The sequence below is a fragment of the Nuphar pumila genome, chromosome 10, assembly GCF_984573655.1.
Source record: "Nuphar pumila chromosome 10, dmNupPumi1.hap1.1, whole genome shotgun sequence".
NCBI lineage: Eukaryota > Viridiplantae > Streptophyta > Magnoliopsida > Nymphaeales > Nymphaeaceae > Nuphar > Nuphar pumila.
In genome coordinates, this window is record NC_143258.1 from 40781372 (window position 1) to 40789725 (window position 8354).

Genomic DNA, 8354 nt, shown 5'->3' on the forward strand with positions numbered 1-8354 from the left:
GTTATTCAAACATAAGCGCCCACATTTTATGTGATTCCAAACACAACCACCAAACCAGCTAAAAGATATTCCAGCCAGTACCAATTTAGTAATCTTGAGAGGAAAAAGTGTGTTGTCTTTGGTCAAAACTTAGCACATAAAAGGAAAGAAGGTATATTTTATGCAATAAAATATAACACCAATTGCACCTGCACCTCTCTTACACACGACTTGTAGAAAATGAAGAGCATCCTTCGTCGTCTCTCGTAGCTTTCACATCCTATCATTCAACGAGCCAGGCTGTCAGTTTCACGATATCCATCATCTTCCATCCCTATAAATACTCGGACCACACGCCCACTGATGCACAATACACTTTGCACCAAATCACCTTAGCTTTGTCATATCAACATAACACACAAAGAGTATATGGCTAAGTACTCTAGTCATGATCATCCCTCCCTGCTTCGTAGCTTGGCGCTTCTCTGTCTGCTGGTAGTGGTGGGCTGGGTCGGGGTAGCTCATGGTGATGCACTGCGCGTCGGCTACTACGGCCACAACTGCCCTTCGGCGGAGGAAGTTGTGCGCAGGACGGTCGCTAAGGCCGTTGCACGCGATCCTGGTGTACCTGCTGCGTTAATCAGGTTGCACTTCCACGACTGCTTTGTTAGGGTGAGTACTTCCTTTCTTTCTTCCTCACGTAAATCTGTAATCAAAAGTACGAACCTCACACCACCGCGGTTGTCAGTTATAACCAGGAATGAAAATATTGTGTTGGCAGGGTTGTGATGCTTCTTTGCTACTGGACTCGACTCCCGGCAATCCGGCAGAGAAAGATTCGCCTGTGAACAACCCCAGCCTCAGTGGATTCGAGATCATAGACGAATCCAAATCCATCTTGGAATCCCAATGCCCTCAAGTAGTATCTTGTGCTGACATACTTGCCTTTGCTGCTCGGGACTCCGTGCATATTGCCGGGGGATTCTACTACGCCGTACCCGCGGGGCGACGCGATGGCCGGGTCTCCATCGAATCCGAAGTCGTCCACAACCTTCCAATGCCGTTCTTCGATGTCGACCAACTGGAAGCTAACTTTGCCAGGAAAGGCCTTTCTCTTTATGACATGGTCACACTGTCTGGTGCACACACAATTGGAGACTCCCACTGTTCAAAATTTTCAGATCGGCTCTATAACTTCAACTCCACAAACGCCCCGGATCCATCCATGGACCCCAAGTATGTGTCCTACCTCAAAACAAAATGTCCGGCTACGGACCCTACCCAAGATCCAACAGCATCATTGGACCCGGTGACACCAAACAAACTCGATAACAAGTACTACGTGAACATCAAGTACCACCGCGGACTGCTCTCATCGGACCAAGAGCTAATGACAAGGGAGGACACGTCAAAGATGGTCAATACAAACGTAAACCGAGGTTCGATGTGGGCGCACAAGTTTTCAGATTCGATGGTGCGGATGGGCTTGATCGAGGTGTTGACTGGTTCCCATGGGGATATCAGGAAATCTTGTAGGGTTGTAAACTGAGATGCCCTCAGAAAAAAAAAATTGCTGTTTGCTGATTCAGTAGGGTTAATTACTTTATTGTGGTAATATTTCAATACCTCGTAGGTGGTGTAATTTTTAAAAGTTGGATTCAATAATTTGAGTGTGCCCACTGCTAGCTTGTTTGTTATGATGTCCGTGCGTGTAATTTTAAATTGAATCTTATGGATTGACATACAAGATTTGTTTAGTGGAAAATGGTCTTTTTTTTAAAGGCAAGCTGCTGTTAGGCAGACCCCCTCACCAGTTAATAATTTAACCACTCGGCACTTAAGCAACGTCCCACTACAAGGAGACTTACACTGACAGTTCCTACAAACCACGCAGACCCAAAACTTTTTTTTTTTAAGTCATTCAGCCATAAGCGCCCACATTTTTTGTCATTATTTAATACTTTTGAACAGTCGTGCACATGTCCGGCACTTCCTCATAAAAATCCTTCTGCCAGGTTTGTGTGCTTCGAGAACCTTGATATGCCTTTGCTTTTACTAGAAACTTCAAGGCGCCCCTGCTTTTCACAATCACATGTTTGGCTGCACATAGACACGGTTAAGTTCATGGAGATCCAAGCAGTTAACCTTTGAAGTTACTCATGCCCCCCCCCCCCCCCGTTTAACCCCTGGCACTTAAGCATTGTAATCAGATTTAAGTTTGCCTCTTTGTCCCAGGTTCAATTCCCACCGGATGTGCGGCTGCCTTTAATTGGTGGGCTATGTAAGGGCTTTGGTGTCGACCCACCTCTCTTAGCTGAGGTGATGCGTTCGATACACCAAAAGAGGATAAAGGGGAGAAAGGAAATGAGGAACTCAAGCGTTTACGTGGTTAAGTTCACGGGCAGCAACATAGAGTCTTTTGTTTTTTTTCATGTTCATTTGTTACGAGTGGGAGAGAATTTATAATGAGACCGACCTGGGCTCTTCTATTTGAGAGGAAAACAAAACCAGAAAGAGAATGTCCACCCGATAACGATAACCTTTGAGCCCAAATAATAGGCAAGATGTTAAAGAGATAAAACCTTCCCTTGAACCAAGGAGTCATTACAAGAAAAACATTAATTAGCGATGGAAATTTGTGATGAAAATAATTCATCACAAATTTACGACGAATTAGCTAAAGAAAATTAGTCATTCCTAAAATTAGAATTAGTTGCAGAATTAACGATAGAAAAAAATCTTTCTCAAAATCCATCGCTAATTAGCAACGGATTAGCGACAAAATTTTTTTGTCTCAAACTTTGTCGCAACTTAGCGACGAATGAGCGATAGAATTTTTCTGTCACTATTCCATCTCTAATGGGCGACGAATTTTGAGATAAATTTTTTTTGTCATTAATCTGTCGCTAATTTCTCTCGTAAAACCCTAATGCGAGCCCCTTTCTTTCCCTTTCTGTTTTATCCCACGCACGCAGTCGCCGCCCGCAGCCCGAGTGCTCTCCTTCACCTCCTCCTTCTTCCCTCACTCCATCTCTCTTGCCGTCGTGTGCTGTCGTCGACCACCGACCTCGAACCCTCACTCACCTTTTGACATTATCGAACCCTCTCCCTCGATTGACCGCCGACCGTCGACCACCAAGTTCTCTCCTTTGATCGAACCCCGAACCCTCTCCCTCGCTCGACTCTCATAGTCGAACCCTCACTCACCTCGCTTGTCGCCTGCACCTGACGTCAGTGGTCTCCCTCTCACCGACCCCTTTTTAGGTAACCTCTCACCCCTCTCTCTTTCTCCTGTGTCTTCTTCTTCTTCTTCTCCTTCTCTTTCTTTTCTGTCGACCGGTAGGGGCCTGTCGTTCTTCCCTGCCAGCAAACCATGGTCGGCCAGCAGGGGGCTAAAGCCCCTGCCAGTTTTTTCGACAGGTCGGCAGGGGAGACACCCCTTGTCACCCATGACAAAGTTTTCGACAGGGGCTTTGGGCCCTTGCCTCGTTCCTTTCGGCCAGCAGGGGCTTTGCCCCTACTGCTTGGGTGTTTTCGACAAGCGGGGGCAAGGACCTTGCCCCACCCGTTCCTTCTTTTTCTCCAGGAAGGGGTCGAGTTCCCTCACTGTCTTCTTTTTCTTGGTTTTGAGGGAGGGGCTCAACCCCCTCCCGTTTCTTCTTCTTCGTAAGGGAGGGGCCGAGACCCCCTCCCTCTTCTCCATGTCTTTATATTCTTCGGTTTTGAGGGAGAGGCTCAGGCCCCTCTCATTTGTCCTTCTTCGTAAGGGAGGGGCCAAGACCCCCTTCCTGTTGCTTGGGTTACGAGGCAGGAGTTCGGCCCCTCCCCCGTTCCTTCTTTGTTTTCATTTAGTCGGCAGGGGGCGGAGTCCCCTATCCTTGGTTCTTTCAGTCGGCAGGGGGCGGAGCCCCTTCGCTCCCTGTCCACTTTGTTTCTCCGGTCTGCAGGGGATCTGCCTCCTTGCTATTGTCTTTTCTTGTCGGGTAGGGAGGGCGAAGCCCCTATCTGAGTGGTTCTTCTGCCGACAGAGGGAGGGGGCTCTACCCCTTGTCGTGTTCTCCTTTCGTCAGGCAGAGCGGGGCGAAGCTCCCTGCCTGGGTCTTTGCCTTTGGCTAGCAGTCTTTGTCATTGTAGGTACATAGCAGAGCAAAATACGCGATGCTTAATGCTAAGCATCGCATGTGACTTAAAATGCCATGCCAAAAGAAAAAAGAAAAATGCAAATGCAAAAGCATGCAAATCGGGTAAATATCTATAGTGAGTAAGTGATGCAAGCACATCACATGTTATTTACTTTCTTGGATGCAACACTTTCCTGCTCACACACTTACTTAGTTGTGGATATCTAGGACTATTTTGCTGGAGTTTCGAGATCATGCTGAGCATGATTTGAATGTATGAGAATAGAAGTGATCTTATTTGTGTAGTTCGGATTCCATGCTAGGCATGGTAGTAGTTAGCGAGATATTGGAGTATTTTTGTTGCAGGTACATGTTTAACATTATTGTGATATGAATGACTGAATGTATTGCAATGTTTGACATGACTATCCATGCTTGTATGAAGTTATTTTGGATTTGATTATACATTTCATGTAAAATTGTATCATGAAAATAAGCTTAAATTGAATGTATTGTGTTTGTGAATGTGATTTCATATTTCTAAATATCCTTGTGATGTGTGTAAATATGATGTGATGATGTTACACACAAAAATATTGAATTATCAATGCATGCATAATAGTTCATGGAATTGCATTTTATGTTAAGCATGTTTGTGGTAGAGAGGAAAAGAAAATTTATGCATTAACTGAAACAAAAAATTACTCACCAACAATCACCAAACAAGAAATTCTAATAGATTTATAAACCACACAACATTCTTATGATTCTCTTTTAACTAGTTAGGATAATGTCCGTAATATCATAGGACAAAATGGCTACAAACCGTGAATGGATGTATCGTAAGATAGTTGATAATGAGGTGTCACTTGAATATATGGATGGTGTTGATAGTTTTATTAAATTTGCAATGACAAGTGTCAGTACAGTGCATCCCACAGGTCGGATCAGATGCCCCTGCACGATGTACAAGAATAATCGATTTGTAGAACCCCATGGTGTTAGACATCACCTATACAGGAAGAGTTTTATGAGTGGTTATCAGAATTGAATGCTTCATGGTGTAAAAATTTAGAACAATTTTGATGCACGGGTGGATGTGGTGCACGATAATCCATATGTACATTTGATATTTGATGTCATAGGACCAGAACTGGGTTCTGCTATGGGTCCTAGTGATGTATCAACTGGGGTAGAGAAAGAAGCAGCAAACGATGTAGCTAGTAGATTTTATGACTTACTTAGAGATGCTGATGAGCCACTTTGAAATGGTTGCGAGAGTCACACTATCATGTCTACAATTCTTCAACTACTGAATTTGAAGTTAGAGTATAATTTAAGTCAATCATGTTTTGATCGTCTGTACTCTATTATGAAGAGTATGTTGCCTAAAGATGAGAAATTACCACAAAATTTTTATTATGTGAAGGTTATGGTCAATGCTTTAGGTATGGGATATCAAAAGATAGATACTTGTCCAAATCACTGCATGTTGTATTTTAAAGACGAAAAAATAGCAGATCATGTCTGTCATGTGCGCATCCTTGGTTCAAGCCAAAGACAAGAGACAATGATAGCACGAGGTCAAAAGAAGTGTCATACAAGTCACTCCGCTACTTTTCTCTCACCCCTAGATTGCACCAATTGTATATGTCTTCGAGGACAACTAAACACATGAGATGACATGTTCGACATGATGAAGACAAGATCACGCATCCTGTTGACGCGGAAGCTTAGAAGCACTTTGATCGTACTCATCAGACTTTCACAATGGAAGTGAGAAATGCTAGGCTCGGTTTATGTACAGATGAATTTAATCCATTTAGGGGTAGATCAACCTCATACTCATGTCGACCGGTATTTTTCACCCCATACAACCTTCCTCCAAGCTTGTGTATGAAGTGTCAAAATCTTTTCTTGTTTTTATTGATCTCTAGTTCGACGTCTCCGGGCCAAAATCTTGATGTATATTTAAGGCTATTGATTGATAAACTAAAAATATTGTAGGATGACGGTGTTCTCACGTACGATGACCACAAAAAATAAAACTTCATTATGAAGGTTGTTGTTCTATGAACAATTAGTGACTTTCTTACATATAGTATGTTATCTGGTTGGAGCACATATGAGAGGTTGGCATGTTCGTACTGCATAGAGGATACAAAATCTTTTAGATTGATGCATGGAAGGAAGTCGTGTTGGTTTGATTATCACTATCGATTTCTACCCAGCGACCAACCCTTTTGATGATAAAGAAACGTGTTTCGAGGAGAAACAACTAAAATAGAAGGTCCACCTACGATATTTGAACTACTTGAGAATGCCTTTGGCAGTTGCTGGTCAAGACACTTGGAAGATTGAGAGCAAGACACAACACAAATCTATATCCTTTTTAATTGCTCAGAGATCGACCCTTACATCGAGTAAGTATACATAATATGTTACATAATGGAGTTGACTTATTTAAGCATAAATAACAGGGTAATTTTATTCAAGTGTCATTGGTTTGATCCCACAATAAGAGTCAACAAAGCCCCAAGCATTTTGGAGGTAAATCATAAATCAAGGTTTGTAACATATGAACCATTCATATTAGCATCACAAGCTCAACAGGTTTACTATACATCATATCCGAATACAAGAAAGTCAGATAGAAATGAATGGTGGGTGGTTTGCAAGGTAAAGTCAAAACAATACCTCGAGTATGATCAGTTATAGGAAGACAAGATTATTGAAAATGGTGATTACTATCAATCAGATGATATGTATGACTTCTCTTATGATCACAATTTCACACATGATTTGCATGTCACATCTCCATTGTCTAATGACACACGTATGGAAGAATGTGATCCAAATGATATACCAAGTGGATGAGCGCCCAATGAAGAAGAAGACGAAGATGATGAAGAGGAGGAGGAGGAAGAAAAAGAATATGAAAGTCAAACAAGTGATGGGGAAGCATACTCGAGCTAGTGAAATACATATTGTAATACATACCACATCACTTTCTTATATGCTCATATTTTTATAGTTCGGAGACCATGCTAGTCATGGTTGTAGTTAGCGGAATATTGGAGTGTGTTTGCTGCAGGTACATGTTTGACATTTTTGTGATATGAATGATTTGAATGTATTGACATATTTGATGTGACTATATTCATGCTTGTATGAAGTTATTTTCGATTTGATTATATATCCATGTTTATGAAATTGCATAATCATGTTACATTTCATGCATACTTAGTATGTACATGCACAATTCATGCATAATTATAAAACTGATTCATGTAGGACCTTTAAATCTTTATATTTCATGCATATGTCATATCCATGCTAAGATCAAAAGTTATGTAACTGATCCAAATAACATTTTTATTTATTAGAATATGGTTCATGGAGGTCACAGTGGTCGAGCAACCAGTGGTAGCCAGTCTTAGCCTTCATCTTCACGTAATACTTCGATAGGAATATCATTTAAATAATTGTATACTTGATTAGTTTAAAAGTGCATTGTATGAATTTCTAACTCATTGTTTTGTAGATGATGTTTCGCCTGCACATGACCCACAAGATAACGCCGGATGCAGGGTTTTCTCAGTCTGACATATGCTGACTCATTCAAATAGTGTATATCGATAGTCGTTCATAAGTATTTCATTGTTACTTGTCAAATACTTATCTTATAAATAGTGTATATCAATAGTCTATTGTTAATGTGTACCAATTTATGTGCAGTGCGAGGTTTGAGCCACAAGAAGTAATACGAGAAATTAGAAAGTCACTAGTTCAACATCTTCCAAGACCGGTCGCTCAATAGAAAAAGTACCCGAAGGAGGTGTTGAAAAAATTATGGTCCTCATTCATGGTATACAATCGTTTATCATAGCTAATGTGTTTCATATTTAATTTTTTGTTATAGTCATGTGTACTAACTTTCTGAAATTAATTGTAGGCTTTGAATCGCTTCGCGACTGCGAAGGAGGAGCAGGACGTGAGACAGGTGTGTTAGAAGGTGACTACTAGTGGATTTGCCAATATGCTGCACAATATGAAGACTACAATAATAAAAGTATCTGATGAGATAGATGATCCATTGTAGTGAAAGGGCCATGACCCTTCTACTATCAGGACAGATTATTGGGATGCAATGTGTGACAAGTGGGCGAGCCATGAATTTCAAAATCGCTCAGCAAAGGCTGCATAAAATCGAGCGAAGATGCCCGATGCCCATCTACACACAGGTGGATCTAG

At 41.7% G+C, this 8354-nt stretch overlaps 1 pseudogene across 1 annotated transcript; it reads left to right on the forward strand.

Annotated features, from left to right (window-relative positions):
- Window positions 1-408: 408 nt before the first annotated feature.
- LOC149826719 (peroxidase 5 pseudogene) lies at window positions 409-1650 on the forward strand (annotated as a pseudogene). The gene is made up of 2 exons (XR_016434614.1): window positions 409-651; window positions 761-1650. The product of XR_016434614.1 is annotated as a peroxidase 5 pseudogene (transcript).
- The last annotated feature ends 6704 nt before the right edge of the window (window positions 1651-8354 follow it).